The sequence below is a fragment of the Nerophis lumbriciformis genome, linkage group LG25, assembly GCF_033978685.3.
Source record: "Nerophis lumbriciformis linkage group LG25, RoL_Nlum_v2.1, whole genome shotgun sequence".
NCBI classification, from domain to species: Eukaryota; Metazoa; Chordata; class Actinopteri; order Syngnathiformes; family Syngnathidae; genus Nerophis; species Nerophis lumbriciformis.
This window is the reverse complement of record NC_084572.2, coordinates 35,029,303-35,046,142: the sequence shown is the minus strand read 5'-3', so window position 1 is coordinate 35,046,142 and position 16,840 is coordinate 35,029,303. Positions and strand designations below refer to the sequence as shown.

At 41.2% G+C, this 16,840-nt stretch overlaps 1 protein-coding gene across 1 annotated transcript in view; it reads right to left on the bottom strand.

Moving 5' to 3' along the window:
- The window catches only part of LOC133621867 (uncharacterized), a 67,333-nt gene that overhangs the window by 50,081 nt on the left and 412 nt on the right, over nt 1-16,840 (bottom strand). The gene's annotated exons all lie outside the window — the stretch shown is intronic.

The window sequence follows — 16,840 nt, the reverse complement described above, 5'->3', positions numbered from 1 at the left end:
CATACAGTACACGCATACAGTACATGCATACAGTACATGCATACACGTTAAGGGTTTAACGGTACGTGTATTTGTATTGAACCGTTTCTGTACGGGGGTTTCGGTTCAGTTCGGAGGTGTACCGAACGAGTTTCCACACGGACATATTAAGTAGCGTACTGCACGTTGTGTATAAAATGCACACCGAGGCACAACACACGGCATGCTAGCAACGACCGGGCTACTACAACATGTAAAAGCCAGAGCTGGAAGACCCTCCTGCCGCGTTAAGATCTCCCGTTTGGGAACACTATGACTTCACGGTGCGATACAACAACGGAGGACGAAAGGTAGACAAAGCGAAAGCGGTTTGCCGACATTGTTCAGCAGCACTAGGGTATGCTTCTGCCAACAAGTCAAATATGCTAACCCCTTTGAAGCTGCACCACCCCTAAGTGAACATCGCTTCAACGAAGAGAAAGACGAACAAACACAGCTCCCACCGCATTCAAGCAGCCTCTCCTCGGCGAGTCAGGCAGGGCTAAAGCAATAACAAATGCCGTTAGTGTTTTTATAGCAGCAGATTTAAGACCATATTGCATTAAAAACTAGATTTTGACCCACTTCTATGGTGGAAGAACAATGAGCCCATATATCCTCTTACTGCCAAGTTAGCCAGGCACTAACTACCTCGCCATACCTGCTAGCTCCGTGCCCAGCAAAAGGGTATTTTCCACAGCTTGAGACATTGTAACTGCAAGCAAGTCTGCTCTTTCTGCAGACAATGTCGATAAACTGATTTTTCTGGCAAAAAACATGAAGATTGAGTGAAAGTTAGGGATGATGTTTGATAAGAAATTATCGAGTTCGAGTCCATTATCGAATCCTCTTATCGAACCGATTCCTTATCGAATCCAGATAGGTTGTTGTACATGGAAAAAAACACAATATTTGGTTTAACAAAAGCTCACTTTTATATTATAAGAAAAAAATAAAATAAATAAATAAATATTGAATGTTACCCCACTAAAAAAAAAAAAAAAAAAATATTGACTGTTGTTACCCAAAGTATGTTAAGTGGGATTTTTCAGAAAAACAAATATATACAGTAACACAAAAACAACCTGTCTCTGTGATCCCTGTAGGTGTATAAATAATAATATAGTGTTAAATAAAATCAGTCCCTTGGGCACAAAACTGAAAATAATACAGCTCTCCAAAAAGTGCACTTCTGCTGCTATTGGAACATACTAACTACACACACAGGCAGACAGCTAACAAACAATCCAAGACGTCTAATAAAGTTCCACGGCAGATTAATCCATTTAGGCTCTTTATTGTTGTTGATCTTGCTTTGTCTTTTCCTATCTTTACTTTTGTCTTGCACTGGACTGTTATTTTTTTAAACTGAAATACACACAATGACAAATGTATAAGCTATGTGATTCAATTAACATACTGAAATTTAATACACAATATGTAAATATTAGCTTCACACGAATATACATTACTATCTTCAACCAAATACTTCTGAGTGTTGAAACTATTTCGATGGTGGAAATACACGACTGGCAGCCATTTTAAGTCCTCAAAACATCCATTGAAACAGTGCACAAAAATCCTTTTTTAATAAACATCTTAGTATCAAATTGAACCACTTTCCACCTTAATATTGAGTTACATAAACAAGTTAAAGAGTTTACTTACAGACTTATCTTTTTCAAGGCTTGTAAGAGCTAAAACAACTTGTCTACTTCTCAATTGTCTCATGAACCCAAACTATTGACACGTAGTATTTTCATATCGCCACAAGGTGTCAGTAAAAGTCTACAATCAAATGGGCATAACATTGCCCATTTGGGATTCGTTCCCAGGGATTCGAATACAGAACCAACTCTTTTTCTTTACTATAGTGGCCTCGATAACGGAAACCGGTTCTCAAAAAGAGATTCAAGTCCATGGAATCGGTTCTTTTCTTATCGAACAACCGGGAGAACCGGTTTCGAACATCATCCCGAGTGAAAGTCACCAGGGTTAAAGGCTGGGGGGAAAAAACGAAAAGTTAATCTGAGGCTGAGTTGATTTGAAACTGTTTAATGTTGCACTTTTTATATGTAGAAGAAAAGTTGTGTCATTTTATTTAACCCGAGCAACAACTTGAGGCAGTTTAATGTTGCACTTTATATGTAGAAAGGTTTTGTTAAGAAACCATTCTGAGCCTTCCATGGGAAAACGCTCGTATGAGTGACAACTTAAAGGGGAACACTGCTTTTTACTTGGAATTTTGCCGATTGTTCACAATCATTATGAGACAAGAAGACAAGAGGCTTGTTTTGGTTGCATTCTAACATGTAAAAAATGTTCTCGTTTTTGGTGGCTAGCAATGCAGGTAATGTTAGCGATCAATTGTACCTCTAAAATCACTTTAAAAATGCATTCAAAAATCGTCAACAATACTTCATTTACATTCTGTAATCTGTATAATAACCAAGCTGCAGCATAATTGTTATTGTAAGAGCGAACACTGAGGAACTATTTTTCTAGCGTAGTAACACGTCGGCGTGCTACGGTACTAGCCGTAAAAGCTAGCTACGGAACGAGACAACACGAAACACGTTTGAGTTTGTAATGCCAATGTGGTCCGTAAACGATGCAAGACACTCGTCTCCGCCAAAACCGGCGCTCACCCTTTAGAGCACAGCTGAAACTTCCTGCCACTAAACCTGCAGGAAAATAGTCCTTCTCGGGTTTCTCTGTGTTTACATTTTCACACTTTGCACTATTTTCTTACACTTTACAACACATTTTATTTTACATATTCCTAATTTTTAAGAGCTTATTGTTAAGTGTTCAATGTAGGGCTGGGCGATATATGGAATATACTCGATATATGGCGGGTTTGTCTCTGTGCGATATAGAAAATGACTATATCTTGATATTCGAGTATACGTCCTCACGCAGTTGCTTTTAGCTGCGGGCATTACACTACAGGCTCTTCTCACAGAGACAAAAAACAAGCGCACCTTCTTACATACGTCACATACGTATACGCCCTCGCGGAGCAGAGAGGTAGCAGCATGGGTAACGTTAGCTGTGGTGCGAGTGGTAATACGAGAGAAAGAAGGTGCAAATCTGGTAACAAATGAAGGAAGAATTAATTCCCAAGAAAAACAGCAGGGGGTCCATTGTCTGGCGGTGGTTTGGCTTCAAGCGGGAATATGTCGAACAGACAACCGTAATAAGTAAAGTATGCGGCAAAAGCGTTGCTACAAAAAGTAGCATCATTTGAAAAGTCACCCGCTAGAGAATGAAGAGTGCTTGAAACTCCGCATGTCAACATCTCCGTTTGGTGCCACACCAACAAAATGCGGAGGCAACCATTTCCACATCAACACCGTATGAAACAAATAGTCAAGAACAGAAGGAGATAACGTCCGCAGGAACCTACCACACAGCGAAGGACATACACTATTTGATTTCCTATTATGCAGCTCATTTTTATTTGACACTTATTGAAATATCTTGTGTGACATCATGCACAAAAAGTGCACTTTATATGTTTTAAACTATTGTAGTGGCGTTCTGTACAAAAAGTGCACATTAATTTAGTGTTGTTTTGATATGTCATCTTAGTGACATCATGCACAAAAGTGCACTCATCGCTTGTTTTAAAATGTCTCCGACAATCTTGCACTTTGTTTTGGAAATGACATGAATGTTAATAACTGTTTAATAAATACAATTTTGGTAAATTGACTTAGTTGTGATTTCCCTCTCTGCATGAAAGTTTAAAAGTAGCATATATTAATGCAGTATGAAGAAGAATGTTTTAATGTAGACACATAGAATCATCATACTGCTGTGATTATATGCATTAAGTGTTCATTCAAGGCTAAGGCAAAATATGGAGATATACCGGTATATGGTGTATCGTGACATGGCCTAAAAATATCAAGATATTAATAAAAGGCCGTATCGCCCAGCCCTAGTTCGTTTGTTTACATTGTTTTGAGTGTTTTCCATGCTTATGTTGACATTTCCTTTGCCTTGATAGCAGGGGGGATTATAAACAAAGGAAGGCTACGTTTAAAATAAAAATGTTTACATGTCATTTACTTTCCTCCTGGTCCCTATTTTTCCATGAGTCATAAAAATATCAATGATTATCCATATCGAACGATACAAAACACTTGAGTTTTCATACTGTAACATATGGCTTAGTGTGTATATTTAAGCAGGGTCATGTGACCAGACAAATATTTTATCAGCAGGGGGATCTTAAAAAAGCTCTCTGGTATGAAAAGGGACAGCTCGTTGAGAAGTGTAATAAATGAGCGCAGAGGAAGTAGGGGCCGCTGTTGGTCGCCATGTGGCCGAAAGGAGCGTGCAGGAGACGGCAGAGAAAAAGGAGGAGGGGCCGTCTGTCTGGAGGACAACGTGACACATTTAGGTCCCGGAAGTCTACATTTTGGGTTTAGTTAGGCGAAAATCTGGGGCACATCATAATTCCCCTCCCGTGTCCTTGGAGCTGCGGTACTTATGGTTCCACTGCCCTGCTCTCGGTCCATTACTGTCCCCGACCGAAGCGCCTTCGGAGGAAGTGCAAATCTAGCGGCGGTCGCATGGCTGCACATGGGGCACGACGGCTGGGGGCCACAAGCAGCGGATCGAAGGACGAGAGTAAACCCAGCCCGTGGTGCTGGCAGCCGGGCCGTGCGTCCAGCATGGCGGAGGGGTGGGCAGAACCGGAGCCGAAGGGACGCGCTCACACACACACACACACTTTGCACAAAAAAACCCCAGCACAAACGCCGCGACACAAACACAGCAAAGTCTTACCGAGGAGCGAGGTGCAGCCCTGGCAGCAGACAACAATAAAATGGACCCCGCAGCTGGCAGTGCCACCGGATGTCCAACATGAATTGTTAATAGCAGCGCCCCCATTCTACCAGCAGCACAACAGCCCTTTTTACTCCGGCGTTTCAAGAAGTAGCGATTGTCTGCAATAGCATTAATTACGCAAAGTCGGCCTGCAGGTGGGACACCTGGATTGTAGGGGTGTAACGGTACACAAAAATTTCGGTTCGGTAAGTACCTCGGTTTAGAGGTCACGGTTCGGTTCATTTTCGGTACAATTAGAAAACAACAAAATATAATTTTTTTGGTTATTTATTTACCAAGTTTGTAAACAATGGCTTTATCCTTTTAAAGGGGAACATTATCACAATTTCAGAATGTTTAAAACCATTAAAAATCAGTTCCCAGTGGCTTATTATATTTTTCGAAGTTTTTTTTCAAAATTTTACCGATCACGCAATAGCCCTAAAAAAAAGCTTCAAAGTGCCTGATTTTAACCATCGTTATAAACACCCGTCCATTTTCCTGTGACGTCACATAGTGAAGCCGACACAAACAAACATGGCGGAAAGAACAGCAAGCTATAGCGACATTAGCTCGGATTCAGACTCGGATTCAAGCGGCTTAAGCGATTCAACAGATTACGCATGTATTGAAACGGATGGTTGTAGTGTGGAGGCAGGTAGCGAAAACGAAATTGAAGAAGAAACTGAAGCTATTGAGCCATATCGGTTTGAACCGTATGCAAGCGAAACCGACGAAAACGACACGACAGCCAGCGACACGGGAGAAAGCGAGGACGAATTTGGCGATCGCCTTCTAACCAACGATTGGTATGTGTTTGTTTGGCATTAAAGGAAACTAACAACTATGAACTAGGTTTACAGCATATGAAATACATTTGGCAACAACATGCACTTTGAGAGTGCAGACAGCCCAATTTTCATCAATTAATATATTCTGTAGACATACCCTCATCCGCGCTCTTTTCCTGAAAGCTGATCTGTCCAGTTTTGGAGTTGATGTCAGCAGGCCAGGGAAGCTAGGGTCGATGTGAGCCAAGACATCCAGGGGGTTTAGCTCGCTCGTCTGCGGGAACAAACTGCCGCCATTGCTTGCCGTGCTACCGAGGTCCTTTGTCCCTGAATTGCTCACACACTCCGGCAGATTCAATGGGGGTCTGGCGGCAGATTTCTTTGACTTTATCGTTGGAAATGCATCTGCTTTGAGTGTCGCAGGATATCCACACATTCTTGCCATCTCTGTCGTAGCATAGCTTTCGTCTGTAAAGTGTGCGGAACAAACGTCCAATTTCTTGCCACTTTCGCATCTTTGGGCCACTGGTGCAACTTGAATCCGTCCCTGTTCGTGTTGTTACACCCTCCGGCATGATGTCTCCAAGGTACGGAAAACAGTCGAAAAAACGGAAAATAACAGAGCTGATTTGACTCGGTGTTTGAGAAAATGGCGGATTGCTTCCAGATGGGACGTCACGTTGTGACGTCATCGCTCCGAGAGCAAATATTAGAAAGACGTTTAATTCGCCAAAATTCACCCATTTAGAGTTCGGAAATCGGTTAAAAAAATATATGGTCTTTTTTCTGCAACATCAAGGTATATATTGACGCTTACATAGGTCTGGTGATAATGTTCCCTTTTAACATTGGGAACACTATAATAATTCTGCCCACGTTAATCAACATTAAACTGCCTCAAGTTGTTGCTCAGATTAAATAAAATGACAAAACTTTTCTTCTACATATAAAAAGCGCAACATTAAACAGTTTCAAGTCAACTCATCATGCTTAATTTATTACAGCACTTGGGAAGCCTGTAGTTGATTTATTATGTAAATGTTATATTTTTATCAACATGTGATAGCAGGGACCCTGCCATTCAAAACTAGGCTGCTGCATTTCTAATGATCAATGTAACTATAGCTGAAAAAAATGGCACAATAGCAAAAGGAGAGACTATTCATCCCTGAACACCATGGAGTTCATGTAGGCTTAATGATGCAGTTACATTATGATGTCAACTATCAGAGACAAAAACTCTTCATTTAACATAATGTCCTTTTTTGCTGCTTCAACACAGCTCAATCAACACAGAAAAAGGTAAAGTGAAATAACAGACAGACAGGGCTTTGCTGTCCGTAACACACACACGCCGCAAAATGAGCTAACGTTACGCGAAAAGCGAATTAGCCTTCACCTCAAGCCAGGACTGCGAGCGAGCTGAGCTGCCTTTTATATTTCTAGAAGGTCAACGGGCTCATAGTGATGTTACTAGTAGTTGACTGGGAGGTGTTTATTATCATTTGGGGTGAGTCCGCTGCCTGATGCTTACCTGCTAAACGCTAAGCACTGACTACATGTGCACTGAATACGCACTGCTGATTGGCTGTTACCGCTCTATTTATAACCAATCAGATGGTTGTGTGGGTGGGACAATGCTGGGTGCTGTGTAGAGCAGTGTTTTTCAACCACTGTGCCGCGGCACACTAGTGTGCCGTGAGATACAGTCTGGTGTGCCGTGGGAGATGATCTAATTTCACCTATTTGGGTTAAAAATATTTTTTGCAAACCAGTAATTATAGTCTGCAAATTATGTGTTGTTGTTGAGTGTCGGAGCTGTCTAGAGCTCGGCAGAGTAACCGTGTAATACTCTTCCATATCAGTAGGTGGCAGCCGGTAGCTAATTGCTTTGTAAATGCAGGTAAGAAGGTGTCTTATGCTTAAACCAAAAATAAACAAAAGGTGAGTGCCCCTAAGAAAGGGCATTGAAGCTTAGGGAAGGCTATGCAGTGCGAGACTAAAACTGAACTGGCTACAAAGTAAACAAAAGCAGAATGCTGGACGACAGCAAAGACTTACTGTGGAGCAAAGATGGCGTCCGCAATGTACATCCGAACATGACATGACAATCAACAATGTCCACGCAAAGAAGGATAAAAACAACCGAAATATCCTTGATTGCTAAAACAAAGTAGATGCGGGAAATATCGCTCGAAGGAAGACATGAAACTGCTACAGGAAAATACCAAAAAAAAGAGAAAAAGCCACCAAAATTGGAGCGCAAGACAAGAACTAAAACACTACACAGGAAAACAGCAAAAAACTCCAAATAAGTCAGGGGGTGATGTGACAGGTGGTGACAGTACACCTACTTTGAGACAAGAGCTATAGTGATGCATGCTTGGTTATGGTTTAAAGTCATATCCAACAATTGCGACAACAAATATTTTTCTGTCAACTGAGTTTCGTTGTTTAATGATTTCTGATGCGGCTCAGCTGCATACTTGCCGACCCCCCCGATTTTCCCGGGAGACTTACGGATTTCAGTGCCTCCCGCAGAAAACTCCCGGGATTAATATTTTCCGATTCTCACCCTTACAATAATAATAAGGGCGTGCCATGATGGTATAGCATTTAGCGCCCTCTATAATCTGTATAAACAGCGTGCTAGCCCAGCCTCTTGTTATATACATCTTCTGCTTGCACACGTACGTGACAGCAAGGCAAACTTGGTCAACAGCCACACAGGTTACACTGACGGTGGCCATACAAAACAACTTTAACACTCTTACTAATAATGCACCACACTTTGAACCAAAACCAAACAAGAATGACAAACATATTTTGGGAGAACATCTGCACCTTAACACAACATAAACACAACAGGACAAATACCCAGAGTCCCATGCAGCCCTGACTCTTCCGGGCTACATTATACACCACGTATGTTACGTGAATTCGACGCAAAAAGTCCATGTTTACGCCAAAAGTGAATGTTTACACGTACGTTACGCCAAAAGTGAATGTTTACGCGCACATGTTACGCCAAAAGTGAATGTTTACACGCACGTTACGTGAATTTGACGCAAAATGTCAATGTTTACGTGCACATGTTACGCCAAAAGTGAATGTTTACACGCACGTTACGTGAATTTGACGCAAAAAGTCCATGTTTACGCGCACGTTACGCCAAAAATTAATGTTTACACGCACGTTACGTGAATTTGACGCAAAATGTCAATGTTTACGTGCACATGTTACGCCAAAAGTGAATGTTTACACGCACATGTTACGTGAATTTGACGCAAAAAGTCCATGTTTACGCGCAAATGTTACGCCAAAAGTGAATGTATACACGCCCGTTATATGAATTTGACGCAAAATGTCCATGTTTACGCCAAAAGTGAATGTTTACATGCATATGTTACGTGAAATCGACACAAAAAGTCCATATTTATACGTACGCTACGCCAAAAGTGGATGTTGACACGCACGTTATATGAATTTGACGCAAAATGTCCATGTTTACATGCACGTTACGCCAAAAGTGAATGTTTACGCGCACATTACGCCAAAAGTGAATGTGTACGTGCACGTTACGCCAAAAGTGAATGTTTACACGCATGTTACGTGAAATCGACGCAAAAAGTGAATGTTTACGCGCACATGTTATGTGAATTCGACGCAAAAAGTCCATGTTTACGCGCACATGGTACGCCAAAAGTGAATGTTTGCGCGCACATGTTACGTCAAAAGTGAATGTTTACACGCACATGTTACGTGAATTTGACGCAAAATGTCAATGTTTACGCGCACATGTTACATGAATTCAACGCAAAAAGTCCATGCTTACGCGCACACGTTACACCAAAAGTGAATGTGTACACGCGCATGTTACGTGAATTCGACGCAAAAAGTCAATGTTTACGCGCACGTTACGCCAAAAGTGAATGTTTACACATATGTTACGCCAAAAGTGAATGTTTACGCACACGTTACGTGAATTTGACGCAAAATGTCCATGTTTACGTGCACATGTTCCGCCAAAAGTGAATGTTTACACGCACATGTTACGTGAATTTGACACAAAAAGTCCATGTTTACGCGCAAATGTTACGCCAAAAGTGAATGTTTACATGCACGTTACGTGAAATCGACGCAAAAAAATCCATGTTTACACGCACATGTTACGCCAAAAGTGAATGTTTACACGCACTGCTATCACCAAACCCCGCCCCCACCCCAACCCTGCTCCCTCAAACATCAACCCCCCCCCCCCCTCTCTCTCTGTGCGTCGGTTGAGGTGGGCGGGGTTTGATAGCGGGGGTGTATAATGTAGCCCGGAAGAGTTAGGGCTGCATGGGATTCTGGGTATTTGTTCTGATGTGTTTATGTTGTGTTACCGTGCGGATGTTCTCCCGAAATGTGTTTGTCATTCTTGTTTGGTGTGGGTTCACAGTGTGGCGCATTATTAGTAAGAGTGTTAAAGTTTTTTATACCGCCACCGTCAGTGTAACCTGTGTGGTTGTTGAACAAGTATGCCTTGCTGTCACTTATATGAGCAAGCAGAAGCCCCATAAAACGTGTAGTTGGGCCGGCACGCTGGTTGTAGTGGGCGCTAAATGCTGCTGTTAAGCGTCATTCGTATAAAATTCGCGGGCCGCACTAACATTCAATTTCCATATTAAGGTGTGGGCCGCGTGTCTGAGACCCTTGGTTTATACATAGCACAAAGCAAAAACAAAAACTTTTTGTGCAGTGTTATTTCATTTTAAATTTCAAAAGATTTTTGTGGCTCCCATTGTTTTCTATAGTTTGTGAAACTGGTCAAAATGGCTCTTTGATTGGTAAAGGTTGCCGACTCCTGGATTATATGCATCAAGAGTTCATTCAAGGCTAATGCCAAAATATGGAGATATATATTGTGTATCGTGACATGGCCTAGAAATATTGTGATATTAAAAAAAAAGGCACCTAGCCTTAGAGCCAAGGCACAATTTTCGGCACACCACCAGCAGAAAACACTAAAAAATGAAACTCAGCAGCCGATATTGACAGTAAAAAGTTGTCGTGGCAATTGTTGGATATGAATTCAAACCATAACCAAGCATGCATCACAATAGCTCTTGTCTCAAAGTAGGTGTACTGTCACCACCTGTCACCGTGACTTATTATGAGGTTTTTGCTGTTTTCCTGTGTGTAGTCTTATAGTCCTGGGCTTGTGCTCCTATTTTAGTTTTTTTTTCATGTTTTGTTGGTATTTTCCTGTAGCAGTTTCATGTCTCCCTTTAAGCGATATTCCCCGCACCTGCTTAGTTTTAGCAATCAAGACTATTTAAGTTGTGCGGACGCTATCCTTCTTTGTTGATTGTCATGTCTTTGCTGTCGTCCATTCTGTGTTTGTTTACTTTGCAGCCAGTTTAGTTTTAGTTTCCTTTTTGCAAAGCCTTCCCTAAGCCTCTATGCCGTTTCTTAGCGGCACTCGCCTTTTGTTTATTTTTGGTTTAAGCATTAGATCCATTAGATCATCCAGCATTCTGTTTCGGTTTACTTTGTAGCCAGTTCAGTTTTACTTTCGTTTTGCATCGCCATTGCCTTTTCCTTTCGTTCATTTTTGGTTTAAGCATTACATACATTTTTACCTGCACGCTGCCTCCCGCTGTGGTCTGCATATTGGGATCACAACAAACCGTCCTCGTCTCACCCGACACATTCCGACTTTTACAAAGCAATTAACTACATGCTGCCACCTACTGACATCGAGTATTACGTGGTTACTCTGCCGAGTTTTACACAGCACTGACACTAAGCAACAGCACAGTATTTGCAGATTATAATTATTGATTTGCAATAAATATTTTAACCCAAATAGGTGAAACTACACAATCTCCCATGGCACACCAGACTGTATTTCAAAGTGAAATACAGTTGGAAAACACTGACTTAAAAAATTGTGCATGCGTAAAGTTATTTTACTCAGTTGGTTGTGCTTTTTGTGCACGTTACGTGAATAAGACGCAAAGTCCATGTTTACGCACACACATTACGCCAAAAGTGAATGTTTACACGCACGTTACGTGAATTCGCCGCAAAAAGTCCATGCTTACGCGCACACGTTACGCCAAAAGTGAATGTGTACACGCGCATGTTACGTGAATTCGACGCAAAAAGTGAATGTTTACGCGCACATGTTACGCCAAAAGTGAATGTTTACACGCACGTTATGTGAATTTGACGCAAAAAGTCCATGTTTACGCGCACAGGTTACGCCAAAAGTGAATGTTTACACGCACATGTTACGTGAAATCGACGCAAAAAGTGAATGTTTACGCGCACATGTTACGCCAAATATTAATGTTTACACGCACGTTACGTGAATTTGACGCAAAATGTCCATGTTTACGCGCAAATGTTACGCCAAAAGTGAATGTTTACATGCACATGTTACGTGAAATCGACGCAAAAAAATCCATGTTTACACGCACATGTTACGTGAAATCGACGCAAAAAAAATCCATGTTTACGTGCACGTTACGCCAAAAGTGAATGTTTACACGCACGTTACGTGAATTTGACGCAAAAAGTCCATGTTTACGCGCAAATGTTACGCCAAAAGTGAATGTTTACATGCACATGTTACGTGAAATCGACGCAAAAAAATCCATGTTTACATGCACATTACGCCAAAAGTGAATGTTTACACGCATGTTACATGAATTTGACGCAAAATGTCCATGTTTACGCTCACATGTTACGCCAAAAGTGAATGTTTACATGCACATGTTACGTGAATTTGACGCAAAATGTCCATGTTTACGCGCACATGTTACGCCAAAAGTGAATGTTTACATGCACATGTTACGTGAAATCGACGCAAAAAGTCCATATTTATACGTACGTTACGCCAAAAATTAATGTTTACACGCACGTTACGTGAATTTGACGCAAATGTCCATGTTTACGTGCACATACCTGCCAACTTTTGAAATCAGAAAAACCTAGTAGCCATTGTCCAGGGGCCGCAGGCCCCGGTAGGTCCAGGACAAAGTCCTGGTGGGGGGTTCAGGCTTCGCCCCCCGACGCAAAATGATTGATTGCATTCAGACAGGTTAAAATGTTGCTAAAACCATCACTTTTCTATCAGTCACAGTGACTTTTCAAAACAAAAATATTACAGCAAAAATCATATGGGTTGATTGACATGTTTATTCTGTAAGCTAACTTCAATAGTTTGAAATTATTTTGACAGTTAATGCCAGTTATCCTGTCAACCTTTCACAAGACTTCAATTTGTTAATTGAAAGTATAAACAGTATACCGTATTTTCCGCACTATAAGGCGCACCTAAAAACCACAATTTTTCTCAAAAGCTGACAGTGCGCCTAATAACCCGGTGCGCTTTATTACGATTCATTTTCATAAAGTTTCGGTCTCGCAACTTCGGTAAACAGCCGCCATCTTTTTTCCCGGTAGAACAGGAAGCGCTTCTTCTTCTACGCAAGCAACCGCCAAGGAAAGCACCCGCCCCCATAGAACAGGAAGCGCTTCACCCGCCCCCATAGAACAGGAAGCGCTTCACCCGCCCCCGGAAGAAGAAGAAAAAACGCGCGGATATCACCGTACGTTTCATTTCCTGTTTACATCTGTAAAGACCACAAAATGGCTCCTAAAAAACGATCCGGTTCATAAAAAGACGCAATCTCTCCATCCGCACACGGATTACTACCGTATTTCACAGCAACTGAACCGCACTGTGGAACGGGAGCACGTACGGTGAATATTCGCTCCACAGGGAATGAGAAGTCATCCTTCACTGTGGTTCTAGCTTGCCATGCTAACTTCCACTCATGGTGATATTCAAAAGGAAGACCTTGCCAAAAGAGACCTTTCCAGCCGGCGTCATCATAAAAGCTAACTCGAAGGGATGGATGGATGAAGAAAAGATGAGCGAGTGGTTAAGGGAAGTTTACGCGAAGAGGCCGGGTGGCTTTTTTCACACAGCTCCGAAGGCGAACACACCTTCACTAAGACGGGCAGACAGCCTCGGACGACATACGCCAACATTTGCCAGTGGATCGTAAATGCTTGGGCAGATATTTCGGTCACAACTGTGGTCCGAGCTTTCCGGAAGGCAGGATTCACAGAACAACAGCGACACTGACTCCCGATGACTTCTACGAGACGGAACCGGCCATTTTGGATCCCACGCTTGCGCAACTTTTCAATTCGGACACCGAAGACGAAGAATTCGAAGGATTTACGAATGAAGAATAACTTCAGAAGGTGAGCGCTATGTTTATTTTGTGTGTTGTGACATTAACGTTCGAGCAACATTATGTTACTATTGCTCTACACCATTTTGAATTTTACTATGTTTGTGATTGCACATTTGCGTACATTTTGGGACAGAGTTGTTAGAACGCTGGTTTTCAATATATTATTAAAGTTTGACTGAACTATCTGACTGTTTTTTTGACATTCACTTTAGCGCAGCGTTTTTTTGACATTCACTTTAGCGCAGCGTAGGCGCGGCTTTTAGTCCGGGGCGGCTTATTGGTGGACAAAATTATGAAATATGTAATTCATAGAAGGTGCGGCTAATAATCCGGTGCGCCTTATAGTGCGGAAAATACGGTAAACACTTTTTACAGTAAACAAATGGTAAAACAGTACTAAACAATTCCATTAAAAAAAAATTGGTGTCATTATTAACTTTCTGTCCAAGCTTGTATAATCTACTGCCTTGTTCAATTGTAAAAAATATTCTGTGCCTAAAATTCACATTTCTATCACAATGATAATACTGTAAACATGGTAAGCTAACTTCATTAAAATTAATAGTCCTGTCAATAGCATGGAATTACAATTCAAATGTAGTTTTTTTGTAAGCCTTTCAAAAGAATTCAAAATATGAAAAATTAATGAAAATTCATTTAAGCCATCAGACACTTGAAAAGTGGCACATCACATCTCTAATGTAATCATTTTAACTTTTCAACAGAAATAGCACTGCAAAAATATTAAGGACATACTTCTGTATTTTGGTAGTTATGCTTTCAACATTTAACAAGATTTCTTCAACTTGGACTTGAAAGCATAAATAGTATAAACACTTAACAGTATGACAGTACTAAACAATTCCAATAGATAACATTGGTGTCATTACCTTTTTGTGGCTAAAATCCAAATTTAGCAACGGCATTAGACTTGTGTTTTTTTGTCCCAACGTGGTCTTTTACATCGCTAATTCCTCCGTGTCCGATCGAAAAATCTTGTCTGCACAAGGTGCAATTCGCGTAGTTTTCACCCTTTTTGGAACGGATAATTATTCCCGGATAGGCTTTTGAATATTCTTCACGGAATGACTGCAGTTTTCTTTTCGGTTTAAGACTCGTTTGCGATTTTTCTCCGGTTGATTCCATGATCGTTCGCTCGTTTGGAAACAATGGGCAACAGGTGCCTCGTGCTTGGCAGCGGTGCTATAAATAGCCTCGCGCACGGCATTCGGAATGGCTCGATAGGAAGTTACGGGAAGCAGTGTCGATTGTGATTGTTGTTACGAGATTTCGTGAATAAAACTAAAAAAAAATTAAAAATTAATGAAAAACCGTATTTTTTATCACTGCAACCGTAACCCGGAATAGGTTGATGAAAACCGTACTAATTACGGGAAAACCGGAGTAGTTGGCAGGTATGCGTGCACATGTTACGCCAAAAGTGAATGTTTACACGCACGTTACGTGAATTTGACGCAAAAAGTCCATGTTTACGCGCAAATGTTACGCCAAAAGTGAATGTTTACATGCACGTTATGTGAAATCGAAGCAAAAAAAATCCATGTTTACACGCACATGTTACGCCAAAAGTGAATGTTTACACGCACGTTATATGAATTTGACGCAAAATGTCCATGTTTACGCGCACGTTACGCCAAAAGTGAATGTTTACATGCACATGTTACGTGAAATCGACGCAAAAAGTCCATATTTATACGTACGTTACGCCAAAAGTGAATGTTTACACGCACGTTATATGAATTTGACGCAAAATGTCCATGTTTCCATGCACATGTTACGCCAAAAGTGAATGTTTACGCGCACGTTACGCCAAAAGTGAATGTTTACGTGCACATGTTATGCCAAAAGTGAATGTTAACACGCACGTTACGTGAAATCGACGCAAAAAGTGAATGTTTACGCGCTCATGTTACGCCAGAAGTGAATGTTTACACGCACATGTTATGTGAATTTGACGCAAAAAGTCCATGTTTACGCGCACATGTTACGCCAAAAGTGAATGTTTGCGCGCACATGTTACGTCAAAAGTGAATGTTTACACGCACGTTACGTGAATTTGACGCAAAATGTCCATGTTTACGCGCACGTTACGTGAATTCGACGCAAAAGGTCCATGCTCACGCGCACACGTTACGCCAAAAGTGAATGTTTACACGCACATGTTACGTGAATTCAACGCCAAAAGTGAACGTTTACACACACGTTACGCCAAAGGTGAATGTTTACACGCACATGTTACCTGAATTCAACGCCAAAAGTGAATGTTTACACACACGTTACGCCAAAAGTGAATGTTTACGCACACATGTGTTTACGCACACGTTACGCCAAAAGTGAATGTTTACGCACACATGTTGCGCCAAAAGATAATGTTTACACGCATCCCACACCCCGGACTGTAAATAATTAAATGTATATACTCTGATGATTAACTTGTGTGATGACTTTATTACGATGATAGTATATATCTGTACCAACTTAAACAAGTTGAAAAACTTATTGGGGTTTTACCATTTAGTGGTCAATTGGAATATGTACTGTACTGTGCAATCTACTAATAAAAGTTTCAATCAATCAATCAATCAAAAGCATGTTACGTAAATTTGACGCAAAAAGTCCATGTTCACGCGCACGTTACGCCAAGGGAGAATGTTTACGCGCACGTCACGCCAAAAGTGAATGTTTACGCGCACATATTACGCCAAAAGTGAATGTTTACATGCACATGTTATGTGAATTCGACGCAAAAAGTCCATGTTTACACGCACATGTTACGCCAAAAGTGAATGTTTACGCGCACATGCTACGCCAAAAGTGAATGTTTACGCGCTCATGTTACGCCAAAAGTGAATGTTTACATGCACATGTTAGGTGAATTCGACGCAAAAAGTCCATGTTTACGCGCACGTT